Genomic DNA, 23,522 nt, shown 5'->3' with positions numbered 1-23,522 from the left:
AGTGTTCTTTGCAGAAAAACGATTCTGCGAAAAAATGTGAACATTTCTCCTTCCTGTGCACAGAGAAGGTGCTAGCAGGGAATGCTCTGCCTGCCTTTCCCCAGTGCTCTGCAAGCTCTCCAGGGCAAGAGCAATTCTGGGGCTATGTGCTTCATTTCGTCCTGAATAAGCGTTAGTGTTTTCTGCACAAAAGCGATTCTGTGAAGCAAATGCGAACACTTTTCCTTCCCGCGCACAGCGAAGGTGCTAGCAGGGAATTCTCTGCCTGCCTTTCCCCAGTGCTCTGCAAGCTCTGCAGCGCAATAGCAAATCTGGGCCTCTGCGCTTTCTTTCATCCTGAACAAGCGTTATTGTTCTTTGCAGAAAAACGATTCTGCGAAAAAATGTGAACATTTCTCCTTCTTGTGCACAGAGAAGGTGCTAGCAGGGAATTCTCTGCCTGCCTTTCCCCAGTGCTCTGCAAGCTCTCCAGGGCAACAGCAAATCTGGACTCTGTGCTTTCTTTTATACAGAACAAGCGTTAGTGTTTTCTGCAGAAAAGCGATTCTGCGAAAAATTGTGAACACTTTTCCTTCCCGCGCACAGCGAAGGTGCTAGCAGGGAATTCTCTGCCTGCCTTTCCCCAGTGCTCTGCAAGCTCTCCAGGGCAACAGCAAATCTGGACTCTGTGCTTTCTTTTATACAGAACAAGCGTTAGTGTTTTCTGCAGAAAAGCGATTCTGCGAGAAATTGTGAACACTTTTCCTTCCCGCGCACAGCGAAGGTGCTAGCAGGGAATTCTCTGCCTGCCTTTCCCCAGTGCTCTGCAAGCTCTCCAGGGCAAGAGGAATTCTGGGGCTCTGTGCTTCATTTCGTCCTGAATAAGCGTTAGTGTTTTCTGCACAAAAGTGGTTCTGCGAAGCAAATGCGAATTGTTCTCCTTCCCGTGCACAGCGAAGGTGCTAGCAGGGAATTCTCTGCCTGCCTTTCCCCAGTGCTCTGCAAGCTCTCCAGGGCAACAGCAAATCTGGGGCTCTGTGCTTTCTTTCATCCTGAACGAGCGTTAGTGTTCTTTGCAGAAAAACGATTCTGCGAAAAAATGTGAACATTTCCCCTTCCCGCGCACAGCGGAGGTGCTAGCAGGGAATTCTCTGCCTGCCTTTCCCCAGTGCTCTGCAAGCTCTCCAGGACAATAGCAAATCTGGGCCTCTGTGCTTTCTTTCATCCTGAACGAGCGTTAGTGTTCTTTGCAGAAAAACGATTCTGCGAAAAAATGTGAACATTTCTCCTTCCTGTGCACAGAGAAGGTGCTAGCAGGAAATGCTCTGGCTGCCTTTCCCCAGTGCTCTGCAAGCTCTCCAGGGCAAGAGCAATTCTGGGGCTCTGTGCTTCATTTCGTCCTGAATAAGCGTTAGTGTTTTCTGCGCAAAAGCGACTCTGCGAAGCAAATGCGAATTGTTCTCCTTCCCGTGCACAGCGAAGGTGCTAGCAGGGAATTCTCTGCCTGCCTTTCCCCAGTGCTCTGCAAGCTCTGCAGCGCAATAGTAAATCTGGGGCTCTGCGCTTTCTTTCATCCTGAACAAGCGTTAGTGTTCTTTGCAGAAAAACGATTCTGCGAAAAAATGTGAACATTTCTCCTTCTTGTGCACAGAGAAGGTGCTAGCAGGGAATTCTCTGCCTGCCTTTCCCCAGCGCTCTGCAAGCTCTCCAGGGCAAGAGGAATTCTGGGGCTCTGTGCTTCATTTCGTCCTGAATAAGCGTTAGTGTTTTCTGCACAAAAGCGACTCTGTGAAGCAAATGTGAATTGTTCTCCTTCCCGTGCACAGCGAAGGTGCTAGCAGGGAATTCTCTGCCTGCCTTTCCCCAGTGCTCTGCAAGCTCTCCAGGGCAACAGCAAATCTGGACTCTGTGCTTTCTTTTATACAGAACAAACGTTAGTGTTTTCTGCAGAAAAGCGATTCTGCGAGAAATTGTGAACACTTTTCCTTCCCGCGCACAGCGAAGGTGCTAGCAGGGAATTCTCTGCCTGCCTTTCCCCAGTGCTCTGCAAGCTCTCCAGGGCAACAGCAAATCTGGACTCTGTGCTTTCTTTTATACAGAACAAGCGTTAGTGTTTTCTGCAGAAAAGCGATTCTGCGAAAAATTGTGAACATTTCTCCTTCCTGCGCACAGCGGAGGTGCTAGCAGGGAATTCTCTGCCTGCCTTTCCCCAGTGCTCTGCAAGCTCTCCAGGGCAAGAGGAATTCTGGGGCTCTGTGCTTCATTTCGTCCTGAATAAGCGTTAGTGTTTTCTGCACAAAAGCGATTCTGCGAAGCAAATGCGAATTGTTCTCCTTCCCGTGCACAGCGAAGGTGCTAGCAGGGAATTCTCTGCCTGCCTTTCCCCAGTGCTCTGCAAGCACTCCAGGGCAACAGCAAATCTGGACTCTGTGCTTTCTTTTATACCAAACAAGCCTTAGTGTTTTCTGCAGAAAAGCGATTCTGCGAAAAATTGTGAACACTTTTCCTTCCCGCGCACAGCGGAGGTGCTAGCAGGGAATTCTCTGCCTGCCTTTCCCCAGTGCTCTGCAAGCTCTCCAGGGCAAGAGCAAATCTGGGGCTCTGTGCTTTCTTTCATCCTGAACAAGCGTTAGTGTTCTTTGCAGAAAAACAATTCTGCGAGAAATTGTGAACACTTTTCCTTCCCGCGCACAGCGAAGGTGCTAGCAGGGAATTCTCTGCCTGCCTTTCCCCAGTGCTCTGCAAGCTCTCCAGGGCAAGAGGAATTCTGGGGCTCTGTGCTTCATTTCGTCCTGAATAAGCGTTAGTGTTTTCTGCACAAAAGCGTTTCTGCGAAGCAAATGCGCATTGTTCTCATTCCCGTGCACAGCGAAGGTGCTAGCAGGGAATTCTCTGCCTGCTTTTCCCCAGTGCTCTGCAAGCTCTCCAGGACAATAGCAAATCTGGGACCTCTGTGCTCTCTTCCGTCCTGAACAAGCGTTAGTGTTTTCTGCACAAAAGCGATTCTGCGAAGCAAATGCGCATTGTTCTCCTTCCCGCGCACAGCGAAGGTGCTAGCAGGGAATTCTCTGCCTGCCTTTCCCCAGTGCTCTGCAAGCTCTCCAGGGCAAGAGCAATTCTGGGGCTATGTGCTTCATTTCGTCCTGAATACGCGTTAGTGTTTTCTGCACAAAAGCGATTCTGTGAAGCAAATGCGAACACTTTTCCTTCCCGCGCACAGCGGAGGTGCTAGCAGGGAATTCTCTGCCTGCCTTTCCCCAGTGCTCTGCAAGCTCTGCAGCGCAATAGCAAATCTGGGGCTCTGTGCTTTCTTTCATCCTGAACAAGCGTTAGTGTTCTTTGCAGAAAAACGATTCTGCGAAAAAATGTGAACATTTCTCCTTCCTGTGCACAGAGAAGGTGCTAGCAGGGAATGCTCTGCCTGCCTTTCCCCAGTGCTCTGCAAGCTCTCCAGGGCAAGAGCAATTCTGGGGCTCTGTGCTTCATTTCGTCCTGAATAAGCGTTAGTGTTTTCTGCACAAAAGCGATTCTGTGAAGCAAATGCGAACACTTTTCCTTCCCGCGCACAGCGGAGGTGCTAGCAGGGAATTCTCTGCCTGCCTTTCCCCAGTGCTCTGCAAGCTCTGCAGCGCAATAGTAAATCTGGGGCTCTGCGCTTTCTTTCATCCTGAACAAGCGTTAGTGTTCTTTGCAGAAAAACGATTCTGCGAAAAATTGTGAACATTTCTCCTTCTTGTGCACAGAGAAGGTGCTAGCAGGGAATTCTCTGCCTGCCTTTCCCCAGTGCTCTGCAAGCTCTCCAGGGCAAGAGCAAATATGGACTCTGTGCTTTCTTTTATACAGAACAAGCGTTAGTGTTTTCTGCAGAAAAGCGATTCTGCGAAAATTTGTGAACAGTTCTCCTTCCCGCGCACAGCGAAGGTGCTAGCAGGGAATTCTCTGCCTGCCTTTCCCCAGTGCTCTGCAAGCTCTCCAGGGCAAGAGGAATTCTGGGGCTCTGTGCTTCATTTCGTCCTGAATAAGCGTTAGTGTTTTCTGAGCAAAAGCCATTCTGCGAAGCAAATGCGAATTGTTCTCCTTCCCGTGCACAGCGAAGGTGCTAGCAGGGAATTCTCTGCCTGCCTTTCCCCAGTGCTCTGCAAGCTCTCCAGGGCAACAGCAAATCTGGACTCTGTGCTTTCTTTTATACAGAACAAACGTTAGTGTTTTCTGCAGAAAAGCGATTCTGCGAGAAATTGTGAACACTTTTCCTTCCCGCGCACAGCGAAGGTGCTAGCAGGGAATTCTCTGCCTGCCTTTCCCCAGTGCTCTGCAAGCTCTCCAGGGCAACAGCAAATCTGGAATCTGTGCTTTCTTTTATACAGAACAAGCGTTAGTGTTTTCTGCAGAAAAGCGATTCTGCGAAAATTTGTGAACAGTTATCCTTCCCGTGCACAGAGAAGGTGCTAGCAGGGAATTCTCTGCCTGCCTTTCCCCAGTGCTCTGCAAGCTCTCCAGGGCAACAGCAAATCTGGACTCTGTGCTTTCTTTTATACAGAACAAGCGTTAGTGTTTTCTGCAGAAAAGCGATTCTGCGAGAAATTGTGAACACTTTTCCTTCCCGCGCACAGCGAAGGTGCTAGCAGGGAATTCTCTGCCTGCCTTTCCCCAGTGCTCTGCAAGCTCTCCAGGGCAACAGCAAATCTGGACTCTGTGCTTTCTTTTATACAGAACAAGCGTTAGTGTTTTCTGCAGAAAAGCGATTCTGCGAAAAATTGTGAACATTTCTCCTTCCCGCGCACAGCGGAGGTGCTAGCAGGGAATTCTCTGCCTGCCTTTCCCCAGTGCTCTGCAAGCTCTCCAGGGCAAGAGGAATTCTGGGGCTCTGTGCTTCATTTCGTCCTGAATAAGCGTTAGTGTTTTCTGCACAAAAGCGATTCTGCGAAGCAAATGCGAATTGTTCTCCTTCCCGTGCACAGCGAAGGTGCTAGCAGGGAATTCTCTGCCTGCCTTTCCCCAGTGCTCTGCAAGCACTCCAGGGCAACAGCAAATATGGACTCTGTGCTTTCTTTTATACCGAACAAGCCTTAGTGTTTTCTGCAGAAAAGCGATTCTGCGAAAAATTGTGAACACTTTTCCTTCCCGCGCACAGCGGAGGTGCTAGCAGGGAATTCTCTGCCTGCCTTTCCCCAGTGCTCTGCAAGCTCTCCAGGGCAAGAGGAATTCTGGGGCTCTGTGCTTCATTTCGTCCTGAATAAGCGTTAGTGTTTTCTGCACAAAAGCGATTCTGCGAAGCAAATGCGAATTGTTCTCCTTCCCGTGCACAGCGAAGGTGCTAGCAGGGAATTCTCTGCCTGCCTTTCCCCAGTGCTCTGCAAGCACTCCAGGGCAACAGCAAATCTGGACTCTGTGCTTTCTTTTATACCAAACAAGCCTTAGTGTTTTCTGCAGAAAAGCGATTCTGCGAAAAATTGTGAACACTTTTCCTTCCCGCGCACAGCGGAGGTGCTAGCAGGGAATTCTCTGCCTGCCTTTCCCCAGTGCTCTGCAAGCTCTCCAGGGCAAGAGCAAATCTGGGGCTCTGTGCTTTCTTTCATCCTGAACAAGCGTTAGTGTTCTTTGCAGAAAAACAATTCTGCGAGAAATTGTGAACACTTTTCCTTCCCGCGCACAGCGAAGGTGCTAGCAGGGAATTCTCTGCCTGCCTTTCCCCAGTGCTCTGCAAGCTCTCCAGGGCAAGAGGAATTCTGGGGCTCTGTGCTTCATTTCGTCCTGAATAAGCGTTAGTGTTTTCTGCACAAAAGCGTTTCTGCGAAGCAAATGCGCATTGTTCTCATTCCCGTGCACAGCGAAGGTGCTAGCAGGGAATTCTCTGCCTGCTTTTCCCCAGTGCTCTGCAAGCTCTCCAGGACAATAGCAAATCTGGGACCTCTGTGCTCTCTTCCGTCCTGAACAAGCGTTAGTGTTTTCTGCACAAAAGCGATTCTGCGAAGCAAATGCGCATTGTTCTCCTTCCCGCGCACAGCGAAGGTGCTAGCAGGGAATTCTCTGCCTGCCTTTCCCCAGTGCTCTGCAAGCTCTCCAGGGCAAGAGGAATTCTGGGGCTCTGTGCTTCATTTCGTCCTGAATAAGCGTTAGTGTTTTCTGCAGAAAAAGCCATTCTGCGAAGCAAATGCGAATTGTTCTCCTTCCCGTGCACAGCGAAGGTGCTAGCAGGGAATTCTCTGCCTGCCTTTCCCCAGTGCTTGGCAAGCTCTCCAGGGCAAGAGCAAATCTGGAGCTCTGTGCTTTCTTTCATCCTGAACGAGCGTTAGTGTTCTTTGCAGAAAAACGATTCTGCGAAAAAATGTGAACATTTCCCCTTCCCGTGCACAGCGGAGGTGCTAGCAGGGAATTCTCTGCCTGCCTTTCCCCAGTGCTCTGCAAGCTCTCCAGGGCAAGAGCAAATCTGGGGCTCTGTGCTTTCTTTCATCCTGAACAAGCGTTAGTGTTCTTTGCAGAAAAACGATTCTGCGAAAAAATGTGAACTTTTCTCCTTCCTGTGCACAGCGAAGGTGCTAGCAGGGAATTCTCTGCCTGCCTTTCCCCAGTGCTCTGCAAGCTCTCCAGGGCAAGAGCAATTCTGGGGCTCTGTGCTTCATTTCGTCCTGAATAAGCGTTAGTGTTTTCTGCGCAAAAGCGACTCTGCGAAGCAAATGCGAATTGTTCTCCTTCCCGTGCACAGCGAAGGTGCTAGCAGGGAATTCTCTGCCTGCCTTTCCCCAGTGCTCTGCAAGCTCTCCAGTGCAATAGCAAATCTGGGGCTCTGTGCTTTCTTTCATCCTGAACAAGCGTTAGTGTTCTTTGCAGAAAAACGATTCTGCGAAAAAATGTGAACATTTCTCCTTCCTGTGCACAGAGAAGGTGCTAGCAGGGAATGCTCTGCCTGCCTTTCCCCAGTGCTCTGCAAGCTCTCCAGGGCAAGAGCAATTCTGGGGCTATGTGATTCATTTCGTCCTGAATAAGCGTTAGTGTTTTCTGCACAAAAGCGATTCTGTGAAGCAAATGCGAACACTTTTCCTTCCCGCGCACAGCGAAGGTGCTAGCAGGGAATTCTCTGCCTGCCTTTCCCCAGTGCTCTGCAAGCTCTGCAGCGCAATAGCAAATCTGGGCCTCTGCGCTTTCTTTCATCCTGAACAAGCGTTATTGTTCTTTGCAGAAAAACGATTCTGCGAAAAAATGTGAACATTTCTCCTTCTTGTGCACAGAGAAGGTGCTAGCAGGGAATTCTCTGCCTGCCTTTCCCCAGTGCTCTGCAAGCTCTCCAGGGCAACAGCAAATCTGGACTCTGTGCTTTCTTTTATACAGAACAAGCGTTAGTGTTTTCTGCAGAAAAGCGATTCTGCGAAAAATTGTGAACACTTTTCCTTCCCGCGCACAGCGAAGGTGCTAGCAGGGAATTCTCTGCCTGCCTTTCCCCAGTGCTCTGCAAGCTCTCCAGGGCAACAGCAAATCTGGACTCTGTGCTTTCTTTTATACAGAACAAGCGTTAGTGTTTTCTGCAGAAAAGCGATTCTGCGAGAAATTGTGAACACTTTTCCTTCCCGCGCACAGCGAAGGTGCTAGCAGGGAATTCTCTGCCTGCCTTTCCCCAGTGCTCTGCAAGCTCTCCAGGGCAAGAGGAATTCTGGGGCTCTGTGCTTCATTTCGTCCTGAATAAGCGTTAGTGTTTTCTGCACAAAAGTGGTTCTGCGAAGCAAATGCGAATTGTTCTCCTTCCCGTGCACAGCGAAGGTGCTAGCAGGGAATTCTCTGCCTGCCTTTCCCCAGTGCTCTGCAAGCTCTCCAGGGCAACAGCAAATCTGGGGCTCTGTGCTTTCTTTCATCCTGAACGAGCGTTAGTGTTCTTTGCAGAAAAACGATTCTGCGAAAAAATGTGAACATTTCCCCTTCCCGCGCACAGCGGAGGTGCTAGCAGGGAATTCTCTGCCTGCCTTTCCCCAGTGCTCTGCAAGCTCTCCAGGACAATAGCAAATCTGGGCCTCTGTGCTTTCTTTCATCCTGAACGAGCGTTAGTGTTCTTTGCAGAAAAACGATTCTGCGAAAAAATGTGAACATTTCTCCTTCCTGTGCACAGAGAAGGTGCTAGCAGGAAATGCTCTGGCTGCCTTTCCCCAGTGCTCTGCAAGCTCTCCAGGGCAAGAGCAATTCTGGGGCTCTGTGCTTCATTTCGTCCTGAATAAGCGTTAGTGTTTTCTGCGCAAAAGCGACTCTGCGAAGCAAATGCGAATTGTTCTCCTTCCCGTGCACAGCGAAGGTGCTAGCAGGGAATTCTCTGCCTGCCTTTCCCCAGTGCTCTGCAAGCTCTGCAGCGCAATAGTAAATCTGGGGCTCTGCGCTTTCTTTCATCCTGAACAAGCGTTAGTGTTCTTTGCAGAAAAACGATTCTGCGAAAAAATGTGAACATTTCTCCTTCTTGTGCACAGAGAAGGTGCTAGCAGGGAATTCTCTGCCTGCCTTTCCCCAGCGCTCTGCAAGCTCTCCAGGGCAAGAGGAATTCTGGGGCTCTGTGCTTCATTTCGTCCTGAATAAGCGTTAGTGTTTTCTGCACAAAAGCGACTCTGTGAAGCAAATGTGAATTGTTCTCCTTCCCGTGCACAGCGAAGGTGCTAGCAGGGAATTCTCTGCCTGCCTTTCCCCAGTGCTCTGCAAGCTCTCCAGGGCAACAGCAAATCTGGACTCTGTGCTTTCTTTTATACAGAACAAACGTTAGTGTTTTCTGCAGAAAAGCGATTCTGCGAGAAATTGTGAACACTTTTCCTTCCCGCGCACAGCGAAGGTGCTAGCAGGGAATTCTCTGCCTGCCTTTCCCCAGTGCTCTGCAAGCTCTCCAGGGCAACAGCAAATCTGGACTCTGTGCTTTCTTTTATACAGAACAAGCGTTAGTGTTTTCTGCAGAAAAGCGATTCTGCGAAAAATTGTGAACATTTCTCCTTCCTGCGCACAGCGGAGGTGCTAGCAGGGAATTCTCTGCCTGCCTTTCCCCAGTGCTCTGCAAGCTCTCCAGGGCAAGAGGAATTCTGGGGCTCTGTGCTTCATTTCGTCCTGAATAAGCGTTAGTGTTTTCTGCACAAAAGCGATTCTGCGAAGCAAATGCGAATTGTTCTCCTTCCCGTGCACAGCGAAGGTGCTAGCAGGGAATTCTCTGCCTGCCTTTCCCCAGTGCTCTGCAAGCACTCCAGGGCAACAGCAAATCTGGACTCTGTGCTTTCTTTTATACCAAACAAGCCTTAGTGTTTTCTGCAGAAAAGCGATTCTGCGAAAAATTGTGAACACTTTTCCTTCCCGCGCACAGCGGAGGTGCTAGCAGGGAATTCTCTGCCTGCCTTTCCCCAGTGCTCTGCAAGCTCTCCAGGGCAAGAGCAAATCTGGGGCTCTGTGCTTTCTTTCATCCTGAACAAGCGTTAGTGTTCTTTGCAGAAAAACAATTCTGCGAGAAATTGTGAACACTTTTCCTTCCCGCGCACAGCGAAGGTGCTAGCAGGGAATTCTCTGCCTGCCTTTCCCCAGTGCTCTGCAAGCTCTCCAGGGCAAGAGGAATTCTGGGGCTCTGTGCTTCATTTCGTCCTGAATAAGCGTTAGTGTTTTCTGCACAAAAGCGTTTCTGCGAAGCAAATGCGCATTGTTCTCATTCCCGTGCACAGCGAAGGTGCTAGCAGGGAATTCTCTGCCTGCTTTTCCCCAGTGCTCTGCAAGCTCTCCAGGACAATAGCAAATCTGGGACCTCTGTGCTCTCTTCCGTCCTGAACAAGCGTTAGTGTTTTCTGCACAAAAGCGATTCTGCGAAGCAAATGCGCATTGTTCTCCTTCCCGCGCACAGAGAAGGTGCTAGCAGGGAATGCTCTGCCTGCCTTTCCCCAGTGCTCTGCAAGCTCTCCAGGGCAAGAGCAATTCTGGGGCTCTGTGCTTCATTTCGTCCTGAATAAGCGTTAGTGTTTTCTGCACAAAAGCGATTCTGTGAAGCAAATGCGAACACTTTTCCTTCCCGCGCACAGCGGAGGTGCTAGCAGGGAATTCTCTGCCTGCCTTTCCCCAGTGCTCTGCAAGCTCTGCAGCGCAATAGTAAATCTGGGGCTCTGCGCTTTCTTTCATCCTGAACAAGCGTTAGTGTTCTTTGCAGAAAAACGATTCTGCGAAAAATTGTGAACATTTCTCCTTCTTGTGCACAGAGAAGGTGCTAGCAGGGAATTCTCTGCCTGCCTTTCCCCAGTGCTCTGCAAGCTCTCCAGGGCAAGAGCAAATATGGACTCTGTGCTTTCTTTTATACAGAACAAGCGTTAGTGTTTTCTGCAGAAAAGCGATTCTGCGAAAATTTGTGAACAGTTCTCCTTCCCGCGCACAGCGAAGGTGCTAGCAGGGAATTCTCTGCCTGCCTTTCCCCAGTGCTCTGCAAGCTCTCCAGGGCAAGAGGAATTCTGGGGCTCTGTGCTTCATTTCGTCCTGAATAAGCGTTAGTGTTTTCTGAGCAAAAGCCATTCTGCGAAGCAAATGCGAATTGTTCTCCTTCCCGTGCACAGCGAAGGTGCTAGCAGGGAATTCTCTGCCTGCCTTTCCCCAGTGCTCTGCAAGCTCTCCAGGGCAACAGCAAATCTGGACTCTGTGCTTTCTTTTATACAGAACAAACGTTAGTGTTTTCTGCAGAAAAGCGATTCTGCGAGAAATTGTGAACACTTTTCCTTCCCGCGCACAGCGAAGGTGCTAGCAGGGAATTCTCTGCCTGCCTTTCCCCAGTGCTCTGCAAGCTCTCCAGGGCAACAGCAAATCTGGAATCTGTGCTTTCTTTTATACAGAACAAGCGTTAGTGTTTTCTGCAGAAAAGCGATTCTGCGAAAATTTGTGAACAGTTATCCTTCCCGTGCACAGAGAAGGTGCTAGCAGGGAATTCTCTGCCTGCCTTTCCCCAGTGCTCTGCAAGCTCTCCAGGGCAACAGCAAATCTGGACTCTGTGCTTTCTTTTATACAGAACAAGCGTTAGTGTTTTCTGCAGAAAAGCGATTCTGCGAGAAATTGTGAACACTTTTCCTTCCCGCGCACAGCGAAGGTGCTAGCAGGGAATTCTCTGCCTGCCTTTCCCCAGTGCTCTGCAAGCTCTCCAGGGCAACAGCAAATCTGGACTCTGTGCTTTCTTTTATACAGAACAAGCGTTAGTGTTTTCTGCAGAAAAGCGATTCTGCGAAAAATTGTGAACATTTCTCCTTCCCGCGCACAGCGGAGGTGCTAGCAGGGAATTCTCTGCCTGCCTTTCCCCAGTGCTCTGCAAGCTCTCCAGGGCAAGAGGAATTCTGGGGCTCTGTGCTTCATTTCGTCCTGAATAAGCGTTAGTGTTTTCTGCACAAAAGCGATTCTGCGAAGCAAATGCGAATTGTTCTCCTTCCCGTGCACAGCGAAGGTGCTAGCAGGGAATTCTCTGCCTGCCTTTCCCCAGTGCTCTGCAAGCACTCCAGGGCAACAGCAAATATGGACTCTGTGCTTTCTTTTATACCGAACAAGCCTTAGTGTTTTCTGCAGAAAAGCGATTCTGCGAAAAATTGTGAACACTTTTCCTTCCCGCGCACAGCGGAGGTGCTAGCAGGGAATTCTCTGCCTGCCTTTCCCCAGTGCTCTGCAAGCTCTCCAGGGCAAGAGGAATTCTGGGGCTCTGTGCTTCATTTCGTCCTGAATAAGCGTTAGTGTTTTCTGCACAAAAGCGATTCTGCGAAGCAAATGCGAATTGTTCTCCTTCCCGTGCACAGCGAAGGTGCTAGCAGGGAATTCTCTGCCTGCCTTTCCCCAGTGCTCTGCAAGCACTCCAGGGCAACAGCAAATCTGGACTCTGTGCTTTCTTTTATACCAAACAAGCCTTAGTGTTTTCTGCAGAAAAGCGATTCTGCGAAAAATTGTGAACACTTTTCCTTCCCGCGCACAGCGGAGGTGCTAGCAGGGAATTCTCTGCCTGCCTTTCCCCAGTGCTCTGCAAGCTCTCCAGGGCAAGAGCAAATCTGGGGCTCTGTGCTTTCTTTCATCCTGAACAAGCGTTAGTGTTCTTTGCAGAAAAACAATTCTGCGAGAAATTGTGAACACTTTTCCTTCCCGCGCACAGCGAAGGTGCTAGCAGGGAATTCTCTGCCTGCCTTTCCCCAGTGCTCTGCAAGCTCTCCAGGGCAAGAGGAATTCTGGGGCTCTGTGCTTCATTTCGTCCTGAATAAGCGTTAGTGTTTTCTGCACAAAAGCGTTTCTGCGAAGCAAATGCGCATTGTTCTCATTCCCGTGCACAGCGAAGGTGCTAGCAGGGAATTCTCTGCCTGCTTTTCCCCAGTGCTCTGCAAGCTCTCCAGGACAATAGCAAATCTGGGACCTCTGTGCTCTCTTCCGTCCTGAACAAGCGTTAGTGTTTTCTGCACAAAAGCGATTCTGCGAAGCAAATGCGCATTGTTCTCCTTCCCGCGCACAGCGAAGGTGCTAGCAGGGAATTCTCTGCCTGCCTTTCCCCAGTGCTCTGCAAGCTCTCCAGGGCAAGAGCAATTCTGGGGCTATGTGCTTCATTTCGTCCTGAATACGCGTTAGTGTTTTCTGCACAAAAGCGATTCTGTGAAGCAAATGCGAACACTTTTCCTTCCCGCGCACAGCGGAGGTGCTAGCAGGGAATTCTCTGCCTGCCTTTCCCCAGTGCTCTGCAAGCTCTGCAGCGCAATAGCAAATCTGGGGCTCTGTGCTTTCTTTCATCCTGAACAAGCGTTAGTGTTCTTTGCAGAAAAACGATTCTGCGAAAAAATGTGAACATTTCTCCTTCCTGTGCACAGAGAAGGTGCTAGCAGGGAATGCTCTGCCTGCCTTTCCCCAGTGCTCTGCAAGCTCTCCAGGGCAAGAGCAATTCTGGGGCTCTGTGCTTCATTTCGTCCTGAATAAGCGTTAGTGTTTTCTGCACAAAAGCGATTCTGTGAAGCAAATGCGAACACTTTTCCTTCCCGCGCACAGCGGAGGTGCTAGCAGGGAATTCTCTGCCTGCCTTTCCCCAGTGCTCTGCAAGCTCTGCAGCGCAATAGTAAATCTGGGGCTCTGCGCTTTCTTTCATCCTGAACAAGCGTTAGTGTTCTTTGCAGAAAAACGATTCTGCGAAAAATTGTGAACATTTCTCCTTCTTGTGCACAGAGAAGGTGCTAGCAGGGAATTCTCTGCCTGCCTTTCCCCAGTGCTCTGCAAGCTCTCCAGGGCAAGAGCAAATATGGACTCTGTGCTTTCTTTTATACAGAACAAGCGTTAGTGTTTTCTGCAGAAAAGCGATTCTGCGAAAATTTGTGAACAGTTCTCCTTCCCGCGCACAGCGAAGGTGCTAGCAGGGAATTCTCTGCCTGCCTTTCCCCAGTGCTCTGCAAGCTCTCCAGGGCAAGAGGAATTCTGGGGCTCTGTGCTTCATTTCGTCCTGAATAAGCGTTAGTGTTTTCTGAGCAAAAGCCATTCTGCGAAGCAAATGCGAATTGTTCTCCTTCCCGTGCACAGCGAAGGTGCTAGCAGGGAATTCTCTGCCTGCCTTTCCCCAGTGCTCTGCAAGCTCTCCAGGGCAACAGCAAATCTGGACTCTGTGCTTTCTTTTATACAGAACAAACGTTAGTGTTTTCTGCAGAAAAGCGATTCTGCGAGAAATTGTGAACACTTTTCCTTCCCGCGCACAGCGAAGGTGCTAGCAGGGAATTCTCTGCCTGCCTTTCCCCAGTGCTCTGCAAGCTCTCCAGGGCAACAGCAAATCTGGAATCTGTGCTTTCTTTTATACAGAACAAGCGTTAGTGTTTTCTGCAGAAAAGCGATTCTGCGAAAATTTGTGAACAGTTATCCTTCCCGTGCACAGAGAAGGTGCTAGCAGGGAATTCTCTGCCTGCCTTTCCCCAGTGCTCTGCAAGCTCTCCAGGGCAACAGCAAATCTGGACTCTGTGCTTTCTTTTATACAGAACAAGCGTTAGTGTTTTCTGCAGAAAAGCGATTCTGCGAGAAATTGTGAACACTTTTCCTTCCCGCGCACAGCGAAGGTGCTAGCAGGGAATTCTCTGCCTGCCTTTCCCCAGTGCTCTGCAAGCTCTCCAGGGCAACAGCAAATCTGGACTCTGTGCTTTCTTTTATACAGAACAAGCGTTAGTGTTTTCTGCAGAAAAGCGATTCTGCGAAAAATTGTGAACATTTCTCCTTCCCGCGCACAGCGGAGGTGCTAGCAGGGAATTCTCTGCCTGCCTTTCCCCAGTGCTCTGCAAGCTCTCCAGGGCAAGAGGAATTCTGGGGCTCTGTGCTTCATTTCGTCCTGAATAAGCGTTAGTGTTTTCTGCACAAAAGCGATTCTGCGAAGCAAATGCGAATTGTTCTCCTTCCCGTGCACAGCGAAGGTGCTAGCAGGGAATTCTCTGCCTGCCTTTCCCCAGTGCTCTGCAAGCACTCCAGGGCAACAGCAAATATGGACTCTGTGCTTTCTTTTATACCGAACAAGCCTTAGTGTTTTCTGCAGAAAAGCGATTCTGCGAAAAATTGTGAACACTTTTCCTTCCCGCGCACAGCGGAGGTGCTAGCAGGGAATTCTCTGCCTGCCTTTCCCCAGTGCTCTGCAAGCTCTCCAGGGCAAGAGGAATTCTGGGGCTCTGTGCTTCATTTCGTCCTGAATAAGCGTTAGTGTTTTCTGCACAAAAGCGATTCTGCGAAGCAAATGCGAATTGTTCTCCTTCCCGTGCACAGCGAAGGTGCTAGCAGGGAATTCTCTGCCTGCCTTTCCCCAGTGCTCTGCAAGCACTCCAGGGCAACAGCAAATCTGGACTCTGTGCTTTCTTTTATACCAAACAAGCCTTAGTGTTTTCTGCAGAAAAGCGATTCTGCGAAAAATTGTGAACACTTTTCCTTCCCGCGCACAGCGGAGGTGCTAGCAGGGAATTCTCTGCCTGCCTTTCCCCAGTGCTCTGCAAGCTCTCCAGGGCAAGAGCAAATCTGGGGCTCTGTGCTTTCTTTCATCCTGAACAAGCGTTAGTGTTCTTTGCAGAAAAACAATTCTGCGAGAAATTGTGAACACTTTTCCTTCCCGCGCACAGCGAAGGTGCTAGCAGGGAATTCTCTGCCTGCCTTTCCCCAGTGCTCTGCAAGCTCTCCAGGGCAAGAGGAATTCTGGGGCTCTGTGCTTCATTTCGTCCTGAATAAGCGTTAGTGTTTTCTGCACAAAAGCGTTTCTGCGAAGCAAATGCGCATTGTTCTCATTCCCGTGCACAGCGAAGGTGCTAGCAGGGAATTCTCTGCCTGCTTTTCCCCAGTGCTCTGCAAGCTCTCCAGGACAATAGCAAATCTGGGACCTCTGTGCTCTCTTCCGTCCTGAACAAGCGTTAGTGTTTTCTGCACAAAAGCGATTCTGCGAAGCAAATGCGCATTGTTCTCCTTCCCGCGCACAGCGAAGGTGCTAGCAGGGAATTCTCTGCCTGCCTTTCCCCAGTGCTCTGCAAGCTCTCCAGGGCAACAGCAAATCTGGAATCTGTGCTTTCTTTTATACAGAACAAGCGTTAGTGTTTTCTGCAGAAAAGCGATTCTGCGAAAATTTGTGAACAGTTATCCTTCCCGTGCACAGAGAAGGTGCTAGCAGGGAATTCTCTGCCTGCCTTTCCCCAGTGCTCTGCAAGCTCTCCAGGGCAACAGCAAATCTGGACTCTGTGCTTTCTTTTATACAGAACAAGCGTTAGTGTTTTCTGCAGAAAAGCGATTCTGCGAGAAATTGTGAACACTTTTCCTTCCCGCGCACAGCGAAGGTGCTAGCAGGGAATTCTCTGCCTGCCTTTCCCCAGTGCTCTGCAAGCTCTCCAGGGCAACAGCAAATCTGGACTCTGTGCTTTCTTTTATACAGAACAAGCGTTAGTGTTTTCTGCAGAAAAGCGATTCTGCGAAAAATTGTGAACATTTCTCCTTCCCGCGCACAGCGGAGGTGCTAGCAGGGAATTCTCTGCCTGCCTTTCCCCAGTGCTCTGCAAGCTCTCCAGGGCAAGAGGAATTCTGGGGCTCTGTGCTTCATTTCGTCCTGAATAAGCGTTAGTGTTTTCTGCACAAAAGCGATTCTGCGAAGCAAATGCGAATTGTTCTCCTTCCCGTGCACAGCGAAGGTGCTAGCAGGGAATTCTCTGCCTGCCTTTCCCCAGTGCTCTGCAAGCACTCCAGGGCAACAGCAAATATGGACTCTGTGCTTTCTTTTATACCGAACAAGCCTTAGTGTTTTCTGCAGAAAAGCGATTCTGCGAAAAATTGTGAACACTTTTCCTTCCCGCGCACAGCGGAGGTGCTAGCAGGGAATTCTCTGCCTGCCTTTCCCCAGTGCTCTGCAAGCTCTCCAGGGCAAGAGGAATTCTGGGGCTCTGTGCTTCATTTCGTCCTGAATAAGCGTTAGTGTTTTCTGCACAAAAGCGATTCTGCGAAGCAAATGCGAATTGTTCTCCTTCCCGTGCACAGCGAAGGTGCTAGCAGGGAATTCTCTGCCTGCCTTTCCCCAGTGCTCTGCAAGCACTCCAGGGCAACAGCAAATCTGGACTCTGTGCTTTCTTTTATACCAAACAAGCCTTAGTGTTTTCTGCAGAAAAGCGATTCTGCGAAAAATTGTGAACACTTTTCCTTCCCGCGCACAGCGGAGGTGCTAGCAGGGAATTCTCTGCCTGCCTTTCCCCAGTGCTCTGCAAGCTCTCCAGGGCAAGAGCAAATCTGGGGCTCTGTGCTTTCTTTCATCCTGAACAAGCGTTAGTGTTCTTTGCAGAAAAACAATTCTGCGAGAAATTGTGAACACTTTTCCTTCCCGCGCACAGCGAAGGTGCTAGCAGGGAATTCTCTGCCTGCCTTTCCCCAGTGCTCTGCAAGCTCTCCAGGGCAAGAGGAATTCTGGGGCTCTGTGCTTCATTTCGTCCTGAATAAGCGTTAGTGTTTTCTGCACAAAAGCGTTTCTGCGAAGCAAATGCGCATTGTTCTCATTCCCGTGCACAGCGAAGGTGCTAGCAGGGAATTCTCTGCCTGCTTTTCCCCAGTGCTCTGCAAGCTCTCCAGGACAATAGCAAATCTGGGACCTCTGTGCTCTCTTCCGTCCTGAACAAGCGTTAGTGTTTTCTGCACAAAAGCGATTCTGCGAAGCAAATGCGCATTGTTCTCCTTCCCGCGCACAGCGAAGGTGCTAGCAGGGAATTCTCTGCCTGCCTTTCCCCAGTGCTCTGCAAGCTCTCCAGGGCAAGAGCAATTCTGGGGCTATGTGCTTCATTTCGTCCTGAATACGCGTTAGTGTTTTCTGCACAAAAGCGATTCTGTGAAGCAAATGCGAACACTTTTCCTTCCCGCGCACAGCGGAGGTGCTAGCAGGGAATTCTCTGCCTGCCTTTCCCCAGTGCTCTGCAAGCTCTGCAGCGCAATAGCAAATCTGGGGCTCTGTGCTTTCTTTCATCCTGAACAAGCGTTAGTGTTCTTTGCAGAAAAACGATTCTGCGAAAAAATGTGAACATTTCTCCTTCCTGTGCACAGAGAAGGTGCTAGCAGGGAATGCTCTGCCTGCCTTTCCCCAGTGCTCTGCAAGCTCTCCAGGGCAAGAGCAATTCTGGGGCTCTGTGCTTCATTTCGTCCTGAATAAGCGTTAGTGTTTTCTGCACAAAAGCGATTCTGTGAAGCAAATGCGAACACTTTTCCTTCCCGCGCACAGCGGAGGTGCTAGCAGGGAATTCTCTGCCTGCCTTTCCCCAGTGCTCTGCAAGCTCTGCAGCGCAATAGTAAATCTGGGGCTCTGCGCTTTCTTTCATCCTGAACAAGCGTTAGTGTTCTTTGCAGAAAAACGATTCTGCGAAAAATTGTGAACATTTCTCCTTCTTGTGCACAGAGAAGGTGCTAGCAGGGAATTCTCTGCCTGCCTTTCCCCAGTGCTCTGCAAGCTCTCCAGGGCAAGAGCAAATATGGACTCTGTGCTTTCTTTTATACAGAACAAGCGTTAGTGTTTTCTGCAGAAAAGCGATTCTGCGAAAATTTGTGAACAGTTCTCCTTCCCGCGCACAGCGAAGGTGCTAGCAGGGAATTCTCTGCCTGCCTTTCCCCAGTGCTCTGCAAGCTCTCCAGGGCAAGAGGAATTCTGGGGCTCTGTGCTTCATTTCGTCCTGAATAAGCGTTAGTGTTTTCTGAGCAAAAGCCATTCTGCGAAGCAAATGCGAATTGTTCTCCTTCCCGTGCACAGCGAAGGTGCTAGCAGGGAATTCTCTGCCTGCCTTTCCCCAGTGCTCTGCAAGCTCTCCAGGGCAACAGCAAATCTGGACTCTGTGCTTTCTTTTATACAGAACAAACGTTAGTGTTTTCTGCAGAAAAGCGATTCTGCGAGAAATTGTGAACACTTTTCCTTCCCGCGCACAGCGAAGGTGCTAGCAGGGAATTCTCTGCCTGCCTTTCCCCAGTGCTCTGCAAGCTCTCCAGGGCAACAGCAAATCTGGAATCTGTGCTTTCTTTTATACAGAACAAGCGTTAGTGTTTTCTGCAGAAAAGCGATTCTGCGAAAATTTGTGAACAGTTATCCTTCCCGTGCACAGAGAAGGTGCTAGCAGGGAATTCTCTGCCTGCCTTTCCCCAGTGCTCTGCAAGCTCTCCAGGGCAACAGCAAATCTGGACTCTGTGCTTTCTTTTATACAAAACAAGCGTTACTGTTTTCTGCAGAAAAGCGATTCTGCGAGAAATTGTGAACACTTTTCCTTCCCGCGCACAGCGAAGGTGCTAGCAGGGAATTCTCTGCCTGCCTTTCCCCAGTGCTCTGCAAGCTCTCCAGGGCAAGAGGAATTCTGGGGCTCTGTGCTTCATTTCGTCCTGAATAAGCGTTAGTGTTTTCTGCACAAAAGCGTTTCTGCGAAGCAAATGCGCATTGTTCTCCTTCCCGTGCACAGCGAAGGTGCTAGCAGGGAATTCTCTGCCTGCCTTTCCCCAGTGCTCTGCAAGCTCTCCAGGACAATAGCAAATCTGGGACCTCTGTGCTCTCTTCTGTCCTGAACAAGCGTTAGTTTTTTCTGCACAAAAGCGATTCTGCGAAGCAAATGCGCATTGTTCTCCTTCCAGTGCACAGCGAAGGTGCTAGCAGGGAATTCTCTGCCTGCCTTTCCCCAGTGCTCTGCAAGCTCTCCAGGGCAAGAGCAATTCTGGGGCTATGTGCTTCATTTCGTCCTGAATACGCGTTAGTGTTTTCTGCACAAAAGCGATTCTGTGAAGCAAATGCGAACACTTTTCCTTCCCGCGCACAGCGGAGGTGCTAGCAGGGAATTCTCTGCCTGCCTTTCCCCAGTGCTCTGCAAGCTCTGCAGCGCAATAGCAAATCTGGGGCTCTGTGCTTTCTTTCATCCTGAACAAGCGTTAGTGTTCTTTGCAGAAAAACGATTCTGCGAAAAAATGTGAACATTTCTCCTTCTTGTGCACAGAGAAGGTGCTAGCAGGGAATTCTCTGCCTGCCTTTCCCCAGTGCTCTGCAAGCTCTCCAGGGCAAGAGCAAATATGGACTCTGTGCTTTCTTTTATACAGAACAAGCGTTAGTGTTTTCTGCAGAAAAGCGATTCTGCGAAAATTTGTGAACAGTTCTCCTTCCCGCGCACAGCGAAGGTGCTAGCAGGGAATTCTCTGCCTGCCTTTCCCCAGTGCTCTGCAAGCTCTCCAGGGCAAGAGGAATTCTGGGGCTCTGTGCTTCATTTCGTCCTGAATAAGCGTTAGTGTTTTCTGAGCAAAAGCCATTCTGCGAAGCAAATGCGAATTGTTCTCCTTCCCGTGCACAGCGAAGGTGCTAGCAGGGAATTCTCTGCCTGCCTTTCCCCAGTGCTCTGCAAGCTCTCCAGGGCAACAGCAAATCTGGGGCTCTGTGCTTTCTTTCATCCTGAACGAGCGTTAGTGTTCTTTGCAGAAAAACAATTCTGCGAAAAAATATGAACATTTCCCCTTCCCGTGCACAGCGGAGGTTCTAGCAGGGAATTCTCTGCCTGCCTTTCCCCAGTGCTCTGCAAGCTCTCCAGGGCAACAGCAAATCTGGGGCTCTGTGCTTTCTTTCATCCTGAACAAGCGTTAGTGTTCTTTGCAGAAAAACGATTCTGCGAAAAAATGTGAACTTTTCTCCTTCCTGTGCACAGCGAAGGTGCTAGCAGGGAATTCTCTGCCTGCCTTTCCCCAGTGCTCTGCAAGCTCTCCAGGGCAAGAGGAATTCTGGGGCTCTGTGCTTCATTTCGTCCTGAATAAGCGTTAGTGTTTTCTGCACAAAAGCGATTCTGCGAAGCAAATGCGAATTGTTCTCCTTCCCGTGCACAGCGAAGGTGCTAGCAGGGAATTCTCTGCCTGCCTTTCCCCAGTGCTCTGCAAGCACTCCAGGGCAACAGCAAATCTGGACTCTGTGCTTTCTTTTATACCGAACAAGCCTTAGTGTTTTCTGCAGAAAAGCGATTCTGCGAAAAATTGTGAACACTTTTCCTTCCCGCGCACAGCGGAGGTGCTAGCAGGGAATTCTCTGCCTGCCTTTCCCCAGTGCTCTGCAAGCTCTCCAGGGCAAGAGCAAATCTGGGGCTCTGTGCTTTCTTTCATCCTGAACAAGCGTTAGTGTTCTTTGCAGAAAAACAATTCTGCGAGAAATTGTGAACACTTTTCCTTCCCGCGCACAGCGAAGGTGCTAGCAGGGAATTCTCTGCCTGCCTTTCCCCAGTGCTCTGCAAGCTCTCCAGGGCAAGAGCAATTCTGGGGCTCTGTGCTTCATTTCGTCCTGAATAAGCGTTAGTGTTTTCTGCACAAAAGCGTTTCTGCGAAGGAAATGCGCATTGTTCTCCTTCCCGTGCACAGCGAAGGTGCTAGCAGGGAATTCTCTGCCTGCCTTTCCCCAGTGCTCTGCAAGCTCTCCAGGGCAAGAGCAAATATGGACTCTGTGCTTTCTTTTATACAGAACAAGCGTTAGTGTTTTCTGCAGAAAAGCGATTCTGCGAAAATTTGTGAACAGTTCTCCTTCCCGCGCACAGCGAAGGTGCTAGCAGGGAATTCTCTGCCTGCCTTTCCCCAGTGCTCTGCAAGCTCTCCAGGGCAAGAGGAATTCTGGGGCTCTGTGCTTCATTTCGTCCTGAATAAGCGTTAGTGTTTTCTGAGCAAAAGCCATTCTGCGAAGCAAATGCGAATTGTTCTCCTTCCCGTGCACAGCGAAGGTGCTAGCAGGGAATTCTCTGCCTGCCTTTCCCCAGTGCTCTGCAAGCTCTCCAGGGCAACAGCAAATCTGGGGCTCTGTGCTTTCTTTCATCCTGAACGAGCGTTAGTGTTCTTTGCAGAAAAACGATTCTGCGAAAAAATATGAACATTTCCCCTTCCCGTGCACAGCGGAGGTTCTAGCAGGGAATTCTCTGCCTGCCTTTCCCCAGTGCTCTGCAAGCTCTCCAGGGCAAGAGCAAATCTGGGGCTCTGTGCTTTCTTTCATCCTGAACAAGCGTTAGTGTTCTTTGCAGAAAAACAATTCTGCGAGAAATTGTGAACACTTTTCCTTCCCGCGCACAGCGAAGGTGCTAGCAGGGAATTCTCTGCCTGCCTTTCCCCAGTGCTCTGCAAGCTCTCCAGGGCAAGAGGAATTCTGGGGCTCTGTGCTTCATTTCGTCCTGAATAAGCGTTAGTGTTTTCTGCACAAAAGCGTTTCTGCGAAGCAAATGCGCATTGTTCTCCTTCCCGTGCACAGCGAAGGTGCTAGCAGGGAATTCTCTGCCTGCCTTTCCCCAGTGCTCTGCAAGCTCTCCAGGACAATAGCAAATCTGGGACCTCTGTGCTCTCTTCCGTCCTGAACAAGCGTTAGTGTTTTCTGCACAAAAGCGATTCTGCGAAGCAAATGCGCATTGTTCTCCTTCCCGTGCACAGCGAAGGTGCTAGCAGGGAATTCTCTGCCTGCCTTTCCCCAGTGCTCTGCAAGCTCTCCAGGGCAAGAGCAATTCTGGGGCTATGTGCTTCATTTCGTCCTGAATACGCGTTAGTGTTTTCTGCACAAAAGCGATTCTGTGAAGCAAATGCGAACACTTTTCCTTCCCGCGCACAGCGAAGGTGCTAGCAGGGAATTCTCTGCCTGCCTTTCCCCAGTGCTCTGCAAGCTCTGCAGCGCAATAGCAAATCTGGGGCTCTGTGCTTTCTTTCATCCTGAACAAGCGTTAGTGTTCTTTGCAGAAAAACGATTCTGCGAAAAAATGTGAACATTTCTCCTTCCTGTGCACAGAGAAGGTGCTAGCAGGGAATGCTCTGCCTGCCTTTCCCCAGTGCTCTGCAAGCTCTCCAGGGCAAGAGGAATTCTGGGGCTCTGTGCTTCATTTCGTCCTGAATAAGCGTTAGTGTTTTCTGCACAAAAGCGATTCTGTGAAGCAAATGCGAACACTTTTCCTTCCCGCGCACAGCGAAGGTGCTAGCAGGGAATTCTCTGCCTGCCTTTCCCCAGTGCTCTGCAAGCTCTGCAGCGCAATAGTAAATCTGGGGCTCTGCGCTTTCTTTCATCCTGAACAAGCGTTAGTGTTCTTTGCAGAAAAACGATTCTGCGAAAAAATGTGAACATTTCTCCTTCTTGTGCACAGAGAAGGTGCTAGCAGGGAATTCTCTGCCTGCCTTTCCCCAGTGCTCTGCAAGCTCTCCAGGGCAAGAGCAAATATGGACTCTGTGCTTTCTTTTATACAGAACAAGCGTTAGTGTTTTCTGCAGAAAAGCGATTCTGCGAAAATTTGTGAACAGTTCTCCTTCCCGCGCACAGCGAAGGTGCTAGCAGGGAATTCTCTGCCTGCCTTTCCCCAGTGCTCTGCAAGCTCTCCAGGGCAAGAGGAATTCTGGGGCTCTGTGCTTCATTTCGTCCTGAATAAGCGTTAGTGTTTTCTGAGCAAAAGCCATTCTGCGAAGCAAATGCGAATTGTTCTCCTTCCCGTGCACAGCGAAGGTGCTAGCAGGGAATTCTCTGCCTGCCTTTCCCCAGTGCTCTGCAAGCTCTCCAGGGCAACAGCAAATCTGGGGCTCTGTGCTTTCTTTCATCCTGAACGAGCGTTAGTGTTCTTTGCAGAAAAACGATTCTGCGAAAAAATATGAACATTTCCCCTTCCCGTGCACAGCGGAGGTTCTAGCAGGGAATTCTCTGCCTGCCTTTCCCCAGTGCTCTGTAAGCTCTCCAGGGCAAGAGCAAATCTGGGGCTCTGTGCTTTCTTTCATCCTGAACAAGCGTTAGTGTTCTTTGCAGAAAAACGATTCTGCGAAAAAATGTGAACTTTTCTCCTTCCTGTGCACAGCGAAGGTGCTAGCAGGGAATTCTCTGCCTGCCTTTCCCCAGTGCTCTGCAAGCTCTCCAGGGCAAGAGCAATTCTGGGGCTCTGTGCTTCATTTCGTCCTGAATAAGCGTTAGTGTTTTCTGCGCAAAAGCGACTCTGCGAAGCAAATGCGAATTGTTCTCCTTCCCGTGCACAGCGAAGGTGCTAGCAGGGAATTCTCTGCCTGCCTTTCCCCAGTGCTCTGCAAGCTCTCCAGTGCAATAGCAAATCTGGGGCTCTGTGCTTTCTTTCATCCTGAACAAGCGTTAGTGTTCTTTG

Source organism: Strix uralensis, chromosome 1 (assembly GCF_047716275.1).
Source record: "Strix uralensis isolate ZFMK-TIS-50842 chromosome 1, bStrUra1, whole genome shotgun sequence".
Taxonomy (NCBI): domain Eukaryota; kingdom Metazoa; phylum Chordata; class Aves; order Strigiformes; family Strigidae; genus Strix; species Strix uralensis.
This window is presented reverse-complemented; position numbering follows the sequence as displayed.